The 15,327-nt window shown below is 38.8% G+C and overlaps 1 protein-coding gene and 1 non-coding gene across 10 annotated transcripts in view; one reads left to right on the top strand and one right to left on the bottom strand.

Moving 5' to 3' along the window:
* Nucleotides 1-15,327, bottom strand: part of Pde1c (phosphodiesterase 1C) — a 479,074-nt gene that overhangs the window by 171,640 nt on the left and 292,107 nt on the right.
* Trnas-aga44 (transfer RNA serine (anticodon AGA) 44) lies at nucleotides 11,808-11,882 on the top strand. The gene has a single exon. It is a non-coding gene; the product is annotated as a tRNA-Ser (tRNA).

A 15,327-nucleotide genomic window follows, 5' to 3' on the forward strand; every position in this document is an offset into this window, starting at 1 on the left:
ACACCTTTCAACATCTTTCCTATATAAGAACACAAAATAGACACATTTTGTTCCCACTGATTTTGGAGAACTCCTCCTGGAATCAAATCAGAGGGGCCTGGATAATGCATCAAAGTGTTTACTACTTCTAAAATATAGCACCCGAGTACAGATACTTTCAAAGCAAGCTCACCTCTCCTGCTAAGTGATAATTCCAGAGAGCCTTTTCTCAGAAGTAAGTCCTTAGGTGCTATTTGCACCCAAAGATTTCCAGTTCAACATATGCCAGACTGTCGATACAACACAAAATTTACAGACTACTGGAGATGGAGAGGACAGGCACATGGGCCACATTTTCCACCCACAGACAAGTGACTCATGTCTGTGTTTATTACGACCTCAGGGCCTATAGCTGAGGAGGCACAAAATTGGAACTAAAACAGAGTTGACTGAATTTTCTGATGAGAAACACTAAGGAAATTCTTCTTCAGATGAAAGAGGAAAACATGATGATTTCAGTGAGTCCCATTAGGGCAGATACCTTTGATATCTGCATAAGTGTTTAGACACCATTGTGCTCTCTGTGAATTAGTCTGAACCACATGATCTCACTTCCACACACCCATGGTTCACAATCTAATTCTACACTATACTTTCTGCAGTAGGATCCCACATATAAATGTGAGGGGTAGCTAGAGGAGAGAACTACATGAATAATAAAAGGAACCATGGCAACCTCAGGGGACCAATATACCAACAGAACCCTGTAACGACAGCTCTGTCTTCCCTGGGACAAGAGGACAGTCTGCCTTCTCTTACCTCTTTAAAAACTGCCCTGTTTATGGTATATTTTGCGTTCTCCATTTTCCTAAAAGCAATATTTTCTAATTTTTAATAAACAGTAGTCTAGAAAATGAAAACAAAGAGAAAAATGTTCTTTACAAAAATAACTATTAATCTTTGGCATATAAGGGTAATAAGAAAAGTATAACCGTTAAGAGTTATTGACCATTGTTAAATGCTGGGCATCCCACTAGGCATTCTGTAAATATTATCTTACTCAACCCTCACAATAATGCTTGCTTTTTGAAAGGTATTAAGTGTATTTAACAGATGTTTGACAGCCAATGCCATGTGCATTAGCAGGCAATATTGCCTATAAAACATTCATCTGGTGGTCTATGTAATAGCTAGTCTTTGTCCATGTGGCACAGGCTAAGGTTATCTAGAAGAAGGAACTGAGAAAATGTCTGCTTCATATGACTTGTAGACAAGTCTATGAGGACATTTTCTTGATTAATGATTGATATGGGAGGGCGAATCCCACATGAGTGGTCTCATCCCCAGGCAGATAGTCTTGGGTTTGGTGATATGATAGTGGTGATGGGCAAGAATGAGGGCTGAGGTTGATGGTGGATCATGTCATTGCCCAATGAAGTTGACTGAATGGCGTGCAGAAGCCCAGGGCTTCAGCAGATGTAGACTCAGTTCCAAAACAAGCTGTATGCACACAGAATAACACTAGATCTTGGTCACGATCCTGATGATGGAGGCCTGAGATGAAGAATTGTCTACTTTCTAGATTAGACCTCCACTGAAGATCACCATGTTCCAAGATATTGCTGAGAGTCATGTGTGGATCAGTGGCCCTAATGTGGCTGTGATCCAGGTTAATATCCAAGAACCCTGTTTGTCCACCTGACAACATAAGGATATTCATAGCCTATGCTGTGGCCTGAGTCCATGTTCATATCCCTGGGCTATGATTCCCTTGGGACCCTAATGATGTGAGTGGCAGACTGTGCTGCTACCTGAGACTGTAGTGAATACCAGGTCCAGACAGTTGTGGAGGGCCATGTGTGTGTAAATGACATTAATGTAGCCAGATCTGTGTTAATGGCAATGCCCTAAGCCATTGCCAAAGGACATATGGATGACCATGGTCTGTGCTGCAGCCTGAATCCATGGTGATGTCCACAGGCAATGCTGCTACCAGGTACTACACTAATCTGAGTAGCTTGTGCTGCCACCTAATTCCACACTGATGCCCAGGTATGTGCTGCACAGAGGACCATGTCTGGGACCATGGTTGTACTGTGTCTGTGTCTCTGTTGATGTCAACGGCTGGAACTACCACCAGAGGCCACACAAATGTCTGTCTGTGCTGTGGCCAGAAACCATGTTGATATCTGTGATCCCAACTACATCAGAGGACTTTATTCAGGTCCATAGCCCTACTATAACTGAGACCCTTGTTTGTGGTCTGTGTTGATGCCAGAAATCACATAGAAGCCCATAATCCATGCTCTTGACATCTATAAAGAGGAAATAAGCTACTTTCACAGTGATAGCCTAATGACTAGAGAAGCACAGTTGGGAGACCTCTGTGACAACCTCTATCTCCACTCTAACCCCTCCCAAAAAAACAATAACAGCCTAGACAGTAAGCCATCAAAAAGAATTCTTTTTTTAAATTGGATATTTTATGTATTTACATTTCAAATGTTATTCCCTTTCTCCCCTCTCCCACCCTCCCTCCACCCGCCTTCATGAAGATGCTCCCCCTCCCACCTACCCACTCCCACATCACCACCCTAGCATTCCCCTGCACTGGGGAAATGAGCTTTCATAGGACCAAGGGCTTAAAAATTGTGATAGGATGCTAGGGTGTCCCCCTCCACAACGAATGACTTCCAACAGGGATGCAGAAGGGGAAGGACTCAGCTCCATGTAGGAAGAAGCCAGTGTTTGACGATGCCACAGTGGATATATAGATAACACAGATTGGACCATTTTGCTGGGGAAGATGGTAGATTACAGAGTGGGGGAGGACAAAGAAGAACTGTCAAGTGATGGTGATAAGGGTGATGTGAAATCCCCACAGAATCAATAAAATTTTATATCAGAAAGTAAAAACATGGAGAGCAAGCCAGCAATCCTTGTATTTCCATTGCCTCAGCTTCAGTTTCTGCCTCCAGGTTCTTATCTTAAACGAACTCCCACCCTTATCTCCTTCAAGACTAACCACAAGCTATAAGTTAAAATGAACTCTTTCCTGCCCAAACTGATTTTAATCATGGTGGTTATTGAAACAAGAGAAATTAAACTAGAAAGGAAATTGGTATAAAAGACTGGGTTGTTCCTGGGATAGATGGAACATGCTGTTTTTGGAAAGACTATAAAAGGTTTTGGGGCTTTGGGCTGGAAAGCCATAAGTACTTGGAGATCAATAAGATATTGTGTAGGAAATTGGAAGATAGGAATACTAAAAAAAATTGAAGGAGGCCTGGCTAATGAAATTTCAGAGGTTTTATGAGTGCCTTTTCCTGTAATATTTTGAATTATGAATCAGTGATTTCTGGTACAAATGATACTGGTAAGCTGAGCCTGAGAGGTCATTTATAAATAAGAAGAGAGCAGCATTGGTCATGGAGTTGAGTCTTCTGGGAAGTGTGTTTTCAGGATGAGACACAAAAACTGTGGTCCACCTATACTGCCAGCTGGCAGCTGAATTTGATAACATGTTAAGAGTCACATACATGTTTCTAGTTCAGGGGACATGGGAGCCATAGGATCACTGGGGTCATAGAAAGACGCTGTGGCTTGGCACCATGAGAATCCAAGAAAGACCACTGATGAATGGGCAACTTCAATTATAATGGAAACCCCAGGATTTGAAGGGGTCATAGTGAGAAGCTGAGGCTTGGCCCCTTGAGACAGGGTCAGTGTCCCTTAAGAAAGTTCAGAAGAGGCAGTCAAGGAAGTTATAGCCTAAATTGTAGAGGAGTCTCCATCATATTTAAGTTCCCAGCACTGCATCTTGGGACAACCACCAAGGACAATAGCAGATATAGCATGATGTGCCCTGAACCAATGAGGGAAGTTGCGTGTTTGCTGTGAGGGAGAAAGCCAGAAAAGTAGATCTTCCCAGGCCATTTGAAGCCAAGAAGATCATGACTCTCAGGCTTTGGATACTGAATAATTTATGTTTTTGAAGTCAAGTAGCTTTAATTTGATCAAGATTGTGACCTGGTTCTTTCCTCTTGGAGTTAGAAAGTATTTGACTTTTTATATATTTTTTTAAGAAGAGAGGCCCTCCATCTGCCACACAGTATTGGCAGGCAGGCAGATGATACCATGGTGAGCAAGTATGTGGCAGAGAATAGGAAGATAACAAAGCAGGAAAGATTGTGCACTGTGAAGAAAGGCCAGACATAAGAGGCAAGGGTGGTGAGAACAGTCCTCTATGAGTAATCTGCATTCCCACCTAAGCCATAGTGATGTCGTAGACCATGATTATCACGAGGAACTGCCAATTTCCAGACAACACAGATAGGAGTACCTCCAAAGAACCTTTCTAATCACATTCACTTCTCCTCTATCCCTTCTTTCCCACTACCTCTGGTGAGCAGTAGACTAAAAGGGAGGTTAGAATGTTTAAAAATCATCATTAAAAATAAAACTTTTTTAAAAATTAAAGTTACACACAGCTTCCATGGCAAATTTTTTGAAATTTCTTATTTATTTTTACTTTTGTTTTGTTCTGTTTTTTGGTTTTTGTTTTTTTCGGTGGGGGTAGAGGTTGCAAGGGCAGAGAGAGGATATGAAGGAATGGGAAGATGAGGTATTGGTGCATGTGATGTGAAATTCACAAAGAATCAATAAAAAGTTTAAAAAATTTTTTTCAAGAACCCAAAGTTAATATACCAGATTTTGAGGAGAATTTAGACTTTCAAGTGTTGATATTTTTAAAGACTGTGGGCCTTTGAAAGTAAGAATTGTGATATCAGTGTTACTATGAGCTATTAGGCCTCAGCCAAAACTAAAAGGTTATGGTTTAAAAGTGATGTATTGATGTACCAACTTGAAAAGGAATACTAACTGTGTTAGTATTTTGTCAACTTGACACATACTAAAGTCATATGGGAAGGGGAAACCTCAATTAAGAAAATCCCTCTATCAGATTGGCCTGTAGGTGATTCTTTGGAGCATTTTCTTGATTAATGATTGATGTTGGAGGGCCCAGCCCAATTTGAGTGGTGGCATCCCTAGGCAGATGGTCTTGGGTTCTATCAGAAAGCAATTAGGAAAATGCCAAGCAGAATAAGCCAGTTCCTGCCTCTAAATTCCTGCCTTGAGTTCTTTCCCTGACTTCCATCCATGAATTATTATAAGCTATAAAATGAAATGAAAATTTCCCCCAAGTTCCTTTTGATAATGGAGTTTAACATAGCAATGGAAAGCAAACTTTTGGAAAGAGACTGCCTATATATTGGTTAATAAAATAATACTGATCTTAAAATGTGAAGTCTTCTAATTTAGAAATAGGGAATATTTCTAAATTGAATCAGATTTTATGTCTCTCGAAAAAGGATTATAATGTTCTGCATTGTGAGAAAGTTAGACCCTGGAGAGACCCAGAAAGTGAGAGGAGATAAACTTCTATATAAACTTCCATTTCCCCCCTTTTGCTTTACATTTCAAGGGACTAAAAAAAAAACAGAATTTTTATGTGTGCTGTCCAAGATCAACCAGGTCTTAAGGACTATAATACACGCTGTTAGAAGGCCTAGGCCCCAGGTCTTCCTGGGCTCAGATGACACACGAGGACCTGATCATCACCCAAAATTGACAAAAATGGAGAAAATGTTGTCCACACACATGGAAAAGATAATCAAAGTTAAAGAATCTCTTAATGTGGGATCCCCATTCTTCCTGAGTCATTCTCTTACTGACTCTTATAAACATCCAGCCAAGTTCCAATGAGACACTTAGGAAAGGGTTTCCTCTAGAGCAGCAGTTCTCATCCTGTGGGTTATAAACCCAACAAGACCATGAGAATATACAGAGATTTATATTACAGTTAATAACTAATAAAATTGCAGTTATAAAGTAGTAATGAAATAATTTTATAGTTGGGGCTCACTGCAACATCCCGAACTATTTTAAAGGGCCATTGCATTAGGAAGGCTGAGAACCATTGTTCAAGGAACCATTGTTCAAATCACCCTTTTCCTGCCCTGGGGACTACTTTCGAATCTGGGTAATAAGATTAGAATTCTGAATGCATGATACAGTCCTGAAGCCCAAAAAATATTTTAGAGCTCCAAGTACTTCTGCAAGCCACTTCAGAATCTAAAACTATTGTTCAAGAAACAATCTATCTCAAGTAAGTAACTTTATAGCTACTTCTAAGGCCACTGCAGTACATAGCACCTCTACCATCTACAAGGCTTTCTCCCCAGATAGGGGCCCTAGCTAATGGATCTGCTCTGCTAGTTTTGGGCCCATACCTTCCTAAACTTCTTGAAAAGTCTGTATCCAATAGAACAGAGTATGAGTATGTAGTTAGGTCTTCAAATTAAACCCCCAAGCAACTCCCTTAGCAGCTTTTACTGGGGACACACGACTCTTCCTCTCACTGACCTGAGTAGTAGTCTCATTTAGAGAATCTCCCTATATATCCAGAGAGGTCATCACCCTTCCACCAGTAGTTGGAAGAACCCATCGGATAGGGGAGTGAGGCTGTGGATCCCTGGGAAAGGGATGAGTGGAGAGTAGTAACTTTCCATTTCTACTTTTCTGCTTGATTTTTCTCTTTCACAGTTGTTACAACACCAAAATGTGAGGCCAATGTATACCCTTATTTGTTATAAATAAACAAACAAACAAATAAAACCTTAAACCAACTATTAGTCATTTCTGTACCTGTCCTCCAATGTGGAAGACCCTATCATCATACACAACATATACACAAAGATAGGAGACTCAATGCCTGCATCAGAAGGGTGGGCACCTTAGGACTAACAGAAAAGGACAGTCCCCGACAGGGTACCTAAACCTAAATAAAAATGCAGATGCCTTAGAATCAGCAATCGCAGCTCTGAGGGCTACCTGCTGGAGGGGTCTGTGCCTCTTGTTAATAAACTTTCACTTTGTCCTGCCTCCAATCCAATAATTTGATTAATCAGTGGAAAATGAACCCAATAGCTCACAATGATAGAAGTTCTAGTCATACCTTTTAAGTTTAGTCTTATTGACATAATTGTGTCTAGACACTTGTTGACAAGTTTAATACTTGCTTTTACAATTCTTTGGAATTTCCAATAATTGGGCAGTTGCCAATAATGTTTTAGAAGATAAGGCATCTTCTAGGGAAGATTAAGAGCTTTGGGATGAAAAAGATGAGGAATAACTAATAGTTCATTGTCATTGGTTTCCTTGGAAGAGGTAAAAATGTGTCAAAGTATAGTAAATACCAGCCAGCATCTATATCCTGCCTCAGCCTAAAATTGAATTATGTCAGGGACTTCTATGGTAGAATCTGGTGACATCTAACCTTGATCTTCGGGAGCTAATAAGACTGATAGGAAGTAGAATTTAGAATCTATATGAAATAATTTAGAATCTGTAGAACTAGTAAATATTAAGTTGTACAACATGACTGTGTATGCTAAATGCCACAGGAAAAGTGTTTGATGAGGGGAAGTAGTTAAAAGAGAAACACCAAAATATATGTTTATTTCACTGGTTCCATGGACAGTTGGCAGATAAAATGCCAACATAAACACAGAGATAGTTTAATATAAAACTAGTCTAACTACTTCAAGTAGAATGTTAATATCCCAATATCCACTAACTCTGACACAGAATTTGTTAGAGAAAATAAAGACATGGAGAAAAAATAGATAGCACATCTCCTCAACTGTTGCTCTGTTAAACAATGTGTCTTTCTAAGAAGTGGGGCAATAAATAAGCCTGAGATTGCTTCTTTCTTGGATGTTCATTTTTTTCAATTGTTCTCCATACAAAGTTCATTTCTTCAGTTTAGAATTTACTGCAGTTTTACCTTTCCTAAGAAATGAACATTGTGCCTGCTCAATAAACATCATGAGAATATGTCTATCCTTGTTGACACCTAGGTTCCCTTGCTCCTCCCTGGATCTATCTCTACTTAGTCACAACACACACACACACACACACACACACACACACACACACACACACACACACAACTCCACTGGGGAGGAAGCATCCTAGCACATAGGGATGTATACCCTCTCTTCCCACTGTGTTTTGATCTGCAAAACATAAATATAAGGAATAGAAAATCAAAGGTATTGAATTAGTGTGGAGAGTCTCTTATAACAGAGTCTGCTGAACACTCCACAGGGTCCTCCTTATAATAATCTGGGGTAGGTTTGAGACTAGTTTTTGCAAGATGAGAACAAAAACAATAGTTATAACAAGTAAGGCGCAGACTCTCAGGCTAGAAACCAGTGTCCAAACACCAGGGCTGATGTTTCATAGCTAGATGATCCTGAGTGAATTATTGAATCATTATGAGCTCAAGTTCTTTGTCATTAAATTTGGGGGAAAGTCTTTGAAGGCAGTTTTACAATGTGACATTTCATTTAGTTTGGGCACGTGGCCAGAATTCAGTAGCTTGGCTATTGGGTTTTTGTTTTGTTTTGTTTTTTCCCCAGCTCACACTGGTAATTCCTTCTGCCTTTACCCTTTCTCCTTCATCTTGGTACCTTCTCTCCTCTGCTACATGAGCTGAAACTTCTTCCTAAAAATGGATTTCCAGAGCTCCCCCACTGGAAGGCTTGACCAAGGCCATTGGGAGGCATCTTCAGAAGAGTTCTGAGATGCAGAAAAGAGATGAAGAAGTAATTCAGTACTTTGTCCTTCCTCTGAGGTATGATTTGAGGAAACGAATGTCTATCTGTGACTCTAATTCCTTTCAGGAGACTCCTATTTACAGTTTCTGCCCTCACTGGTTTCCTATGGTACAAACACATAACATTGTTCCTGCGCCTACAGGAGTAAGCATGGTACCATTCATGGATGAAGCCCCTGGGTGCCCCATAGTCTTGACAACTACTTTACTCTGCCCCTGTGCTTAGTACTCCTAGCAAAGTCTTTTGAAATAACTGGATTGGCATCTGCCTATACCTGACTGATACTCAAATTCCCAAATCACACACAGGTAAAATGTGAGACACAAACAACAACGTAACTCTTTGCCAACATTTAAAAAGCCCTCACTTGACAGTGGTAACCCAAGTGGTAGAGATAGTTTACAATCAAGTACAACTGAGTAACCATTCTTATTACCAAGGATAGGAGCACTGTCACATATAGCTATCAAATTTAAAATGTGTTCCTCGGCAGATTTGTCTAAATGGAATCCTACAAGAACATCAACTACAACCCAACTTCCCTTTCTGAGAAATGTCTATCTGAATTACTCTGAGGAGAGTAAACGAACACCACAGGACTCTTTAAAGAACTCTCTTTGAGTATAATCGCTCACTATTTCTCAGTTTTTCTGAAACTGTACATCACCAACTCCCAAGCGCTGCGAACAGCCATTATGAGAACACCACCAGAGCCGTTTCACAAACCATTATGTTCTACCATGTTCAGTTAGTTCTGACAGAAATTGTTTGAGTGGGTCTCAGATTTCCAATCAGTCCATGGGGCGTGAATAAGCATGTAATTACTAAGTTAAAGAGTAATTATATGGACATTTATTTGTACCCAACAAGCTTAAGGAACTGAAAACATCCAAAAGGGGTATACTATGTCTTCTTAAACTCCAAAATTCCTGTTTCCTTTAGTGTTTTCATTTTCCCTTCTCTGCAGATTTCTGTTTTGATAGCTTTTGTTTTGGTGCACAGTCTTGCCCTTTGAAGCTTACATGCTTTTAAAGGTACATTCAGAGTAATGTGCCGTAGTGACTCCACATGACTGTGTGGACAAATTCACTGATTTAAAGCAATTCCATAAGTGACCCCATTTTCTAGTGAGTCATTACAAATTGCCCACCACGGAATGAAGCCATAAAACAGTAGTCTCCACAACTAGTCATCATCAAGAAACTCCAGGCTGGCAATAGGCACAAAGCATGCATTCTGAGAGTCTGGCAGTTGCCATTTGCAGTAATTATGTTCTGCCCATCTTGACTCCCACTGCAGTGTCAGCTGGGTATACAGTTCCTACCCACTGAACCCTGCATTGTACACCCACAAAACTGGGAAGCTCTGCCCCGGATGCAAGAACAGTCCTCTGTAGAAAAAGCACTGGCCTGCAAAGACAAATTCCCATAAGAACATGTATAATCACATAGGCCCCGGATGAAAAAAGTAGTGAGAGCCTCATGTAATTGTCATCAGGCCTCTTCATATGCACAATTTGTTAATTTAAGAGTCATGGTATTTCCCCCTGTACTAACCATAGACTTCCCAGTTATAAACCCCTATTTAATTCTCTGGTTCTTACCTAAGACATAGTAGGCTCAATATAAACATTTCATAAATGATCAATTCAACTAATTCAGTGGAGAGGTGACTCCCCTTGGGCATTCTCAGCATCACTCATTTCCCATGTGGTGAACACTTCTCTCAATATTTGGTATAGGTGAACAGCCTACACCAGATATTATAGGCATATTGCATACACCAGAACTACTTGGTCTACAAATAGTCTAAGAAACTGTGAGTCAAGATAACACTCTTGCTACTGGCACCAAGACAACAAGCTTGATCTCTGGCTTGTTCTTCCCTAGTTTTACATCAGTTTTATGTTGATTTTTTTATGTCTTTCATTTCCCAGATCCACTATAAACATCTTCCACTGAAGGACCAATACCCAACTTGCAGTAAAAGCCTGGTAATCCCAGAAAGTGTGCACTGTCATCAGTGATATTTGACATACTGTGCCTCTGTCAGAGGGTACTGTTGAGATTTAAGATGCCTCTGTTAACACTGCAATGTGATTTTCACAAAAATCATTTGAATTTGGGTAGAATTGTAAAATAAAATAATAGTGCCAAACAAAAATATAAGAAAACCAAAAATACAGCATAGATATGCCAATAAAATTATAGAATTATTTGTATTAAAAAATAAGTCTAAGACACAAAGTCTTGAGTCTTCCTTCTCTGCAGATGAAAACCTAGATCCACAGAGCACACACTCCTGGGCAGAGTCTGATGGAGCACACACTCCTGGGCAGAGTCTGATGGAGCACATACTCCTGGGCAGAGTCTGATGGAGCACATACTCCTGACTCTCTGCGAGAATAGAGGATGGAGAAACAAAGAGCATGTGATAAACAAGACAAAAGTGATGGAGGTTGACTGGAATCACTCCATTGCAAAGAAAATCAAAAGATAACAAAATGGTCTCTACCAGTTCTGTTGACAGAACTGCTTCATTGCTGTGATGTCCAACAAGTCAGGATGTGTCAAAACGTACACGTTATATCTCTATTATTTGTTATATTCTGCCCAAGTCCCTGAATTCCTATGTCAAAGCTCCATTCTCTGTATTTCAGAAAGTGAGTGTATTTATAAAGAAGACTTTTAAAGATATGATTAATTCAATAAAAGCTGTTAGTAGGGGGAATACTTTAGCCCTACATGGCTGGAGTCCTCTCTGACAGCAGAAGTTTGGGTGCATAGAGGAATGGTTATGAAAGTAGGAACACAAACATCCACAGCCAAGGAGAGAGACTCCAGAAGAGACCAATCCTGATGCCCCTTGGACTTCTGGAATTGTCAGAAAACAGGTAGCTGCTATGCAAGTCTCGACTCTGAGCTCTTTTGTTCATGGAAACTATAGACAATAAACACACCTTAGATGCTCTACTTTGAAATGATGAAAAATTCCAAGTGAAACCCATTGGGCAGGGATCAGAATGAAGGCCAGAATCTGTAAAGTCCTGCACTGATAACTCTTTTGTATTCATATAACAAAACACATTTCCTTCTTCATCTCTGGGTCCTTACAGCCTGAGCTATGATATAGAAATACTGAGGGGTTGGGGATTTAGCTCAGTGGTAGAGCGCTTGCCTAGAAAGCGCAAGGTCCTGGGTTCGATCCCCAGCTCCAGAAAAAAGAAAAAGAAAAAAAAAGAAATACTAAGAACAGCATAACCATTAACTACCTCATAGATCCATTTCAGCATGAAATGGTCTCATTAGATTTCTACATTAATGTAAAGTTTAGAGGTTCAAGCTACATAAACTGCTTTGTCTTCTTCCCTGTTAAGAGCAACTGGAGATAATATAAGAAGCAGTCACAATTGGATGCTTAAAGTGAAAGGAAGGCAGATGAGCCTGAAACCTGAAAAATAGCACAGAGGTCTATATCCCCCTGACCACTTATATAAACAAGGAAAATTCCTCAAGTGGGTGCCTCTTTCTCTGCAGGTGGCACCAGGAAAGACTAAGTCAGAGCTTAACCATCAGAAGTAGCATTCTCTGCTCTTGGAGGCCTTGGTATCTTCCAGACTTCTATTTGGATATACCTAGCACACAGATGAAGCATCTTGTGACTGTTAGAGTGGCAGACCCATAAGTCAGATTGTTAGTTGATGACTTTTTGGTTTTTTGGTCAACTTGACACAAGTTACAGTCATCGGGGGAGAAATCTGGAGGACATTTTCAACCAATGCAATAAAATCTTTATAGAAAGAAAGTGGAAAGAAAGGAATTAGAGATATCCTAGCCACCGAGTTTGTATCTTCTGAATCTCATATTGATGAAGCCTAATGATTAAAACCTACAGTGGGAAATGGAGAGCCAAGAGACATAGAACTTTGGAGGGTGATAAAAATTTTCCCAAAGTGTTATGGTGCCATAACTCTGTGAATTAACTGAAAAGTAACGAATTATAAACTTATGTGAATTTTACAATCTATCAGTTCCTCTAAAAAGCTGCTTTCAAATGAAAAGTCTTGTGCAGGTTCTTCCTTATTTCTTGACAGTATAGTTTAAGCCCATAAAGAGCATAAAGGACAATTTACAGGAGACTCCTGCTTATCTCAAATGTTTTCTTTGTTAGCACGGTGTTTAGCCATCTCTCTGACCTGGACTCCACTCCATTCTATCCAGTCAGAGCTCTGCAGTTTTCAGGACTTCTCATTCCCCTCACCTCATTTTCCTATCTGCTCTAGAAACTTCCTGGCTATAGTTGCGGGCAAAACATCAAAGGAGGAGTTCAGTTTAACCCTATCTTCTATTCTAAGAAGTTCTTTTCAACTCTCCTGGATAAAATTGGTTATATCTTCTTGTGTACCTATAAAGCAACCAGTTCTTTTAATATCAGCAAATTCCTTAAAGATAATTACAGTCGCATCAAAATGTCCATATTGCACAACTTTGATCTGTCTCTGACCTACTATAAAATAATTATCACCAAGAATGTATTGAAACCAACAAGGATGTAATTCATTATAGAAGAGAGGCAGAAGAAAAAAGTATAGCCTCACTGTTACACACCAAGGAACATGCTGACAACAGAAAAAAATCATTTGTGCAAAGAAAAGTTGCAATGTATAATAGAAGAATAAAGACAAGATTCACAGCCAAGCTTTTTAAATTTTTTATTTATTTTTACACTCCAGATTTTATCCCCTCCCAGTCCACCCTCAAAAGAGTTCTACAGGTCATCCAGACAAAAACTAAACATAGAAATCCTAAAACTAACAGATATTTTAAACCAAATGGACCTAACTGATATTTACAGATCATTTTACCCAAACACAAAAGAATACACCTTCTTTTCTGCACTTCATGGAACTTTCTCCAAAAGTGACCACACACTTCGACACAAATCAAGTCTCAACAGATATTTAAAAAATGAAAATAACCCCCTGTATCAAACTACCATGAATCCATGGTGGATATCAAGCTAGATATCAACAATAGAATCAACAGAAAGCTTATAAACTCATATAAATTGAGCAATTCTCTGCTGAATGAAAACTGGGTCAAGATGGAAATAAAGAAAGAAATTAAAGACTTTCCACAATTCAACTCAATGGATACCTAACATACTGAAATTTATGGGACACAATTAAAGCAATAATAAGAAGCAATTTCAAAGAACTAAGTGGTAGTATGGAGAGATCTCATACTAGGAACATAACAGCACACATAGAAGCTGTAGAGTAAAAAGAGGAATAGATGGCAAGAAATAATCCAATTTAGGGATAAAAATCAATAAAATAGAAACAGTTGGTTTGAGAAAGTCAACAAGATAGACAAACCCTACATTTTAGTTAGTTTAGAGAAGGCCCCTGATGAACTAGAAGTAGTTATTAAAAGTCTCACAACAACAACAACAATAACTACAAAGCCCAGGGCAAAAGAGTATTAACACACAATTCTACCAGAGATTCAAAGAAATAATAACAACCATACGTCTTCTCAAATTATTCCACAAAATAGAAACAGAAGAAATATTAGCCAAATCATTTTGAGAAGTCAGTACCCTAATATCTAAAGTACATAGATTCAAAAGTATATAGATTCCTTATTAACAAAGATGCAGATGCAAAGAATCTTAATAAAATAAAGGCATGCCAAATCCAAGAACACATCAAAGATCATCCACCATGATCAAGTAGACTTTATCCCACAGATTCTGGAATGGTTAAATATATGAAAATCAGTAAATGTGATCCACCATGTAAACAAACTGAAAAACAATAACAACAATACAATCATTAGATGCAGAAAAGGCCTTTGGCAAATTTTAACAACCTTGATGATAAAAGTCCTGTAGAGATTATGAATACAAAAGATATGGTCAAGTAAAATAAAGTCAATATATATCAAGCCCATAGCCATTATCAAATTAAATGAAAAGAAACTTAAAAGAATTCCACTAATTCAGGAACAAAAGAAGGCTGTCCACTCTCTCTGTATTTACTCAATATAGTATTTGAAATTTCAGCTAGGTCAATAACACAACTGAACGAGATCAAGATGCTACAAATTGGAAGAAATCAAAGTATCATCATTTGCAGACGATATGATAGAATACATAAGTGAACCTAAAGTTCCACCAAAGAACTTTTACAGCTGATTAACACTTCCAACAGTGGCTGGATACAGAGTAAATAAATAAATAAATAAGATTAAAAGACAATTAATAGCCTTTCTATAAATACACAGAAAAAGGAAATAAAGGAAATAACGTCTTTCAAAATAGCTCAAATAATACAAATAATACAAAATATCTTCATGTAACCTAACCAAGCAAATGAAAGACTTGTAGGATACAAACAAATCTTTGAAGAAAGAAATTGAAGAAGATATCAGAAGATGGAAAAATCTCCTATGTTCATGGATCAGTAGGATTAAAGTAGTAAAATGGCCATCCTAGCAAAAGCAATCTACAGATTCAATGTAATCCCTATCAAAATTTCAACACAATTCTTTATAGATGTTGAAAAGACAATTCTCATCTTCACATGGAAACAAAAAAACCCAGATACCTAAAAAGTCCTGAACAATAAAAGAACTGCTGGATGTATCACTCACTTGACCAT

Source organism: Rattus norvegicus, chromosome 4 (genome assembly GCF_036323735.1).
Source record: "Rattus norvegicus strain BN/NHsdMcwi chromosome 4, GRCr8, whole genome shotgun sequence".
NCBI lineage: Eukaryota > Metazoa > Chordata > Mammalia > Rodentia > Muridae > Rattus > Rattus norvegicus.